General features: G+C 43.8%; 1 long non-coding RNA gene across 1 annotated transcript; it reads left to right on the forward strand.

Annotated features, from left to right (window-relative positions):
* Nucleotides 1-746: 746 nt before the first annotated feature.
* LOC115350694 lies at nt 747-5324 on the forward strand. Its single transcript, XR_003926566.1, has 2 exons — nt 747-1109; nt 2519-5324. It is a non-coding gene; the product is annotated as an uncharacterized LOC115350694 (long non-coding RNA).
* The last annotated feature ends 1696 nt before the right edge of the window (nt 5325-7020 follow it).

Genomic DNA, 7020 nt, shown 5'->3' on the forward strand with positions numbered 1-7020 from the left:
CTTAGCTGATATTACGAGGCTGGGTGAGTCCGAAGAGACTTTTGCTACTGCCAAATAGAAAGACAAAGAACAAAAAGTAGAAACATAGCCATACGCTGGGTGGTTTACTGAGGGCCCCACTACAGGGTGGTAGTAGATGCTCCACACCTATGACTCACTGTGGCTCAGTAACTCTCGATATGAAGAATTTGGGTTATTCTCCTCCATGCTATACCTCCAAAAGTATCAGTAAGCTTTCTGTTTGTACAGCACCTAGGACAAATATTTCCCAGTCTATCAGTAGGGCCCCTGGGTCCTATCCTAAAGTAAAGTAAATCCACTTTGCAGCAAGAGTAAGGGTTAGTAAAGGACTTTCTTTTACTGAATGGTAGTATCTTTTGGTAGAGAAATAGAGAAAGGAAATCTCAGTTAAAACACAAGCTATAATTAGGATAACACATTTGAAATGATGAAATACTTCTTGCCTTGGGCTCAGTGGCCATATTAAGAATTGCAGTGTGAGATATTTGTTTTCAAGTAGCTGTCAACATATCATTGGTTTTCTACGCTTCTGGGATTAATAGGTAATTATGGTGCACACAGGAATTAAAAAGATTGAGTGCATTACTACACCTACCTCTCTCTCTGGCTAAAATCAGAACTCCTTTTCACAAAAACTGTTTCACTCTGCTCCTGTGTGTTGAGTTCAGCAAGCCTGTGTGCCTTACAGCCACCTGAGGAAGTGCCTGATCCTGCCTCTTTTCAAAAGCCTGTTGTGAGCAGGATATCTGCTGCTGTTTTCCACATCACACTTCCCAGCCCTTTGCTACAACTTGCTGCTGGAGAGCATGGCTGTCACTTCTGGAAGGTTTCAAGTTGTTTCTCACTAACTGATCAGAGTATCTCGTTTTGGGATAATCCATTACCAAAAGATGCCACAGCACACTGCAGCAAATTAAGTGTTTCATTTCCAAAGTTGTTGCTACATCCCGCTGTCTTGCAGACCATTCAACAACATTAACGTAGTAGTAGTCATTGCTAATACCTTTTCTTTTTTTTTTTTTTTTTTTCAGGTCCTGGGGACAACAATACCAGGAGAAGTCACACCGCATGCAGCAGACCCATCTGTGGTAAGAGGGAAGACTTTAACTTTTTACAAGGCAGCAGCATGTAGACAATAAAGCCAGCCATGCCCAGATGTGCAGTGACATTTCAAAGAGGAAGCACATTAAATGTTTAGATCTTCAATGAAATATTAAGCAATCTGCATTTGTTGTCAATGTGTAGAAGTGGTATTCACCTCTCTCCAAAAAGTGACTATGGTTTTGTCATGTACTGGTGAGCAGTTTCACAGCTCCTCAGTCTGTAGGTTGTTAACGCCTGCGCATGCTGTCAACATCAAGGAATGTGAATTATAGGGCAGCTTTCTGGGCCAGTCTGTCTCACAAGGGGAATCTGAAAGAGATTTTAGCTAATGGTGTCAGATCACTGAGGCCTACCTTTTCAGGAGCTGATTTTGTGTGACCTGTGGCCTGTAGTGTAGCTATGCTTAACTTGCAGCTATCAAACAAGCAGTCAGAGAGACCTAACAGATGACTAGATAGAAACTGCTGAAAAATTATAGGGGTCTGCAAATAAGATAAGCTGAAAACTTGTTTTTAAGCACTATTGATAACACACTTGAATTAAAATAATTGTTGTTGAAATTCCCAGTGCTGCATCAGAAGACTTATGTACATAAGCAGAAGATGGTTGCTGCTCAGTTTTCAGTAGCTTCTGTTCCAGGCAATGGAGCTGGTTTTGTCTCCAGCTTGTCCAATATTAGCAAGATTGAGGTCTAATTAGATGTTTATTAAGCCTCGCACTTCTCCCCTCTTCCCTCCTCCCCTAATTCTACTCCTACAAGGTACTGATCTTCCTGGTGGAAGCCATCGTATTCACTGGTATAAATACTCTCCATATGCAGACATTTCAGGACTGTATTTTTGAAATAGGCAAATGTTCTTCACAAAAGACTCAGCAGTCTAGTTCATATGCAGTTTCCTTTGGGAGCCACAGTAAAACTCCTGAACGCAGTACTCAGTGAATGGTATTTCACTGGCCTTCATAATTAGGAAACATTGCTGCCTGAGCCTCTTTCATACAGATGATTTCAACAGTCAAGAAGTAAATGTACTTAGCAGCAAAGCATGCTGTTCCTTTTTCATTGCCATTAAGACAGCAGGACCATTCAGAGCTGCCTTCAGCACAATTATAAAATGTTCTCAGCTGCTTGGAGCCATTTCAGTCAATCTGAACATTTATTTCCTTTCATAGCAATGCAGAGAGAAGGCGCTGACAGTCCTTAAATGCATTGCTCAAGATGTACAACAATTAACAACCCAGCTTCTGGGGCAGATGGTTTTAAGCTGTCCAGTGTTTTAGGTAGCACAGGTGTTGCTCCCTTGTGCTGATGCTTTAACCAGCTGCAACACTGTAGATGAGGAGAGATCTCAGGATCAATGGTAAATTAGAGATCTTTTTCTTCTTTACATCACAGGCTTGAAGAGAGGCCAAGTACCTGGCACCTGATGACTGTAGACCATTGAACCCTGGCACATATGAGATAAGCAAATAAAAAGAGGTGATTGAGAACTTTTCTGCACATCTTGGACAGTGCCAGCAGCTAAGCTGCTAAGGCAATAGGCTCGGACCCTGACTGCCACCCTAACTGTCCTGAGTACCAGCTGATCTTCAGGACACAGCAAGAAGAGGTCATCCTCCAAATAAGGAGGTAACATTTTCCATATTAGCACTATTTTTTTCCAGTCTACTTACCTCTAGCTTTGCACCTGTTCAGTTGTCTGAATCCACACCAGTGTCTACAGCCACGTATGTTTTCTTAATGGGTTAAAAAAGGAAAAAGAAACACATCTCTGTTGCTCAGTGTATTCCATGAAGTTAGGCTTATTTGCATAAAAAAGGCTCCCCCAAAAAATCAAGTGAGGCTGACTAATGTCCTGAAGATCCTTTTAGTGCCTAAGAGGCATGCATTGTGGAAACTGTTTACTGTCTCCTGAGTAATGGAGTCTGTGATAAGCAATTTGTTTTGTAGGAAAATAATGTCACCTCAAGTAGCTGAAGGATATCGTAATGACTTTCCACATTGTCAGCATTCCATTGTATCTCTTGGCTTCTGAGTACACTGGTGTATCGAAAATTAATACAAGGGAAACAGAAAATTGCTCCAAATGTTAGACATGCTACCACATTTCAAGGATGTAGCTGTTGACTTTACCAATATTAAAACCAGAATCCAGTAGAAGCCTACACTTTTTGCACAGAATATGAGAGCTGGCTTTAGGATGATGGTCCCCTAAACATTATTATTCCTTAGGTCTGAGGATGTTTCTTTTTTGGGACCTGACAGCATTTGAGGTTTCTTAAGAAGGCTTTGGATTACAGGCACAGCATGAGCTCCCTCTTGTGAGCCATGCCTAATGAAAAAAGCCAAGGAATTCTCAACTGTCGTCTGATCTCAGTTCAGGACTAAACCTCCTAAAATCTCCATAACACTGGGAGACTCCATAGCTTGCTTTGATTTGTGGATAACTGCCTGTGGAGAAGGGGCATCTAAAAATAGCTGAACATGATGAAGGGACACGCTGAGGAGCTTTAGCAATGGAGGAGCAACCTGAGGGAGGCAAGAAGAAAATTGGACTGCCTTCCGCGGTATTACTGCTGGTGACAAAGTACCCATTTATTCTTAGCATCCTACAGTTCAGCACAATGACAACATTTTCATTCTCAATGTGAAAGGGCTGAACTTAAAGGGAAGCAACCAGATTTCTCATAAGAATATATCTTATACACTCAGGTATGCTAAATTAAAGGCACTAAATGAACAATACTGAGACATCTCTGAACAGTGACTCATGGCCTTGGGCATGTGCACTCTGAGAAGTGAGATAAACTAGCCTGGACAAAGCACCATTCGGATATGTACTTCTCATTTGGCATTGCAAGAGGACCAGAGCATGCAAATTGAAAGTGAGCACAGGCTGATACAACCCACAGCAGAATCAGGATCTACACACCACTACAAGCATAGCCAGGGCAGCATGCACAAATGTGAGATCTTGCATGGCTGGAGCTAGAGAGGCAGGCTGATTTGGGGCTGGTTTTGTTCCCAGGGTAGCCAGAATTGCCCAGTGGATGCTGTCCCCCACCTGGTGAGCACAATGCCAGCCTCTCTTGCCATGAGGAAAGCTTCACTACTGCATGTGTCACCAGAGCCACCCAGCTCCTGCCCTGCTCCCTTCCAGCGGATAGGACTCTGGTGGGTTTGGTGCAGACGGGTGCTGGGGAGTGGTGTCCAGCTCATGGCTTTCCTTCTGTCTCACTTAGCCCAGGCAGTCCATGCTGAAAGCAGCTCTGCTGAAGCTCTAGAAATGCCCTATGCCATTAAACATAGAACAGAGGGTGTGCAGCAAGGCAACCTTTGCAGTCACTGCTGAGCAGCTCTTAGCATTGCTGCACTGTGGAACTGTGCAAAAGCCACCTCACGAGGAAGGCAAAGGAGCCTGCTGAATATATGTCTGTGTATGCATCTTCTAGAAAACCAGAAGTCATTAATTGAAGCTTGAGCATCCTTCTGGTGCTTGCATCAGCATATACAGCATTTTTCTGTTGGCACGTCTCAATGGACTTTGCAAAGGTGGTGAATGGCTCTCCCCATTTGAGAGACAGGGAAAATGAAGCAGACATTCATGTAGTGTTGCTGAGAGCTGCCTGTGCAAGCCAAAGGCAGAACCAGGCCTATGAGCCAGGTCTCTGTCTCAAACCATTGCCCTTCCCATGAAGCATCACTGCCTTCTGGTAGGGACTTCTTCACCTGCATCTTCCAGGTTTTATGAAGGTGCTTTAGCCAACAGCTTTCAAAGTTTTCCTTCAATAACAATGTTCCTCTGAGCAGGGAAATTTCCTTCCAGGTGACATCTGACTTGATAGCAGTTCTCTGCCTGGATGTGGTTGCTATGACGGCTGCTCCCAGTTCAGCAAATCCTCATCCTGCCAATCCTCCGCAAACGCAACTCTTGCATATCTTATATTCTCTGGGAAATCAAACTATGCTTCTGTTTTTAGTCTTTTAATCTTCTCATGTCTGTGTCTCCTTTTGTTTGGAATCAGTGATGTTAAAGCAGCCTTGTGCTGCCAATATTTTAACAACAGGTTTTCAGAAAAAATATCCCCACCTCAGTCTATGATAGATTTGGAGTACTGTATTGCTTGGGCTGCTGAGAAGAGAGACTGGGGAATCTACTTTTATGGCTTGCCTTTGAAATAAAAACCCTTTCACATAAAAATCAGGAAGTCAACACTACTTGGCAAATAAATGCAGCTTAAGTGCTCTTAACTGGAAGTAGTTACAATAAACCTTCCTCCTAAAAAATCTGCTGGGTAACTTTCTGATTATGTGAACTGGGGTGCTGGATGGGCTGGGAGAGTACATGCATGTGCGGGAGTGGGCACTCAAAGGTGTTGAGAAAAGTCATTTTAGCAAATGTTATAGCCCACAGGGATATATATTCTTTCACTGTCCCCTGTTGCCATTTTGAAGCACACAAACACACATAATACTCACATCGGCATTATCTCTCTGTTAAAATTCTTGTCAGATCTGGTCCTCATATCTCCACTTTGTTAAATGAATTAAACTCAGATTCCCGTTGCCCCCCGACTTATCTACACTGATTTGCATGTTAATAACTTTCCTTCCCTCAGTCAGTTTGTTCTACCCTCTTCTTGATTTGCTCTCCATAGTAATTTTGACTGAGTTCCATGCCCTCAATTCACAGCAAGGGGAGGAAACTGATGCAAGGTGGATGCAGGGGAGCAGGGAGTCCATCTTGGTGACTGTTTGCTTTCATTACCATTGATTGCCATTTCTCTGGGGAAAGCTATGCTGGGCAAAGCTGACTATTTCCTTGGAGGCTTTGGATGCCCACCAGGGTGCAATGGACACTGCTCTGCACATTTTCCCTTCACAGCTCTCTGGTTTTGGATATCTGATTCAGGTACCTTCCCTCCTTATTTATGTTTTGCTGATCCCTGAACTCCCGTAGCTCCCCTCCCCATTCTCAACAGAGGTTAGCTTTCAGGGTCGATCTCCACCTGTCTTTACTGAAGATGCCAGCTGAGATAATGGCCAATAGTAGAAATAGCCATTCACCCACTTCTATCCCTTCCAGAAGCCGTAAAACAAAACTGGCCCCCTCTGAACCCTCTGAAAACTGCCCTGCAAGCAACCAGAGTCAGCTGTGCAAGAATCATTCTGCCTAACTGCTGGCAACTTGGGTGGATGGTCTAAGTCTTGGAAAAAACAAAAGTATCTCCCACGACTCTATCATTTTTGGACTCTGACTTCCTCATTGTATCACAGTGAGCAGAGCTCCTCATAGGAAGAAGCTTTCCAGTGCCAAGGAGAGGGCTGGCTGCCCACCACAGCTCCCAGCAAGTTCTATGGGCAACACGCAGCTACTGGTCCACTGAGTCTGGTCCCTTGCATCTCTGCACACTGCTGCATTGGCTTGGGGCATGACTTCAGAGCGTGCATGTGTAGGGGGAAGCTGCTGCTGTTGTCGTACAGTTTCAATTGAGTTTTCTCAACTGGTTGACTGCCAAAGACCATGAGGATTAATTTCCCATCTTTGAGTTTCTCTTTCCCTCAGGATCTTCCCATCTGCTGCATTTCGTCTTGCCCAGGTAAAGCTATGCTTGCCAGCCTCCCCCTTCCAAAAACACTGCAGTGTTTGTTTTGGTTCCTCCAGATTGTGCTGGCTCTGACTCCACGTACTGTGACTACTGACTCATGGTCCCGCTGGTCACCTCTATCTGATTCCAAAGTTTTCATTATCTTCTGCTCTTTGCAGCTCTGCACAGACACTTTTGCCTCATAATGCTTAGCAATCTGTTAATGTGGCCACTGTAGAGATCTGCTTTATTTAGTAACATTACTCACCAGTGCAGGATTTTTTTCAGTAAAGGAAGTCTAAAAAAAAA

This window comes from Aquila chrysaetos, chromosome 14 (genome assembly GCF_900496995.4).
Source record: "Aquila chrysaetos chrysaetos chromosome 14, bAquChr1.4, whole genome shotgun sequence".
In the NCBI taxonomy this organism is placed as follows: domain Eukaryota; kingdom Metazoa; phylum Chordata; class Aves; order Accipitriformes; family Accipitridae; genus Aquila; species Aquila chrysaetos.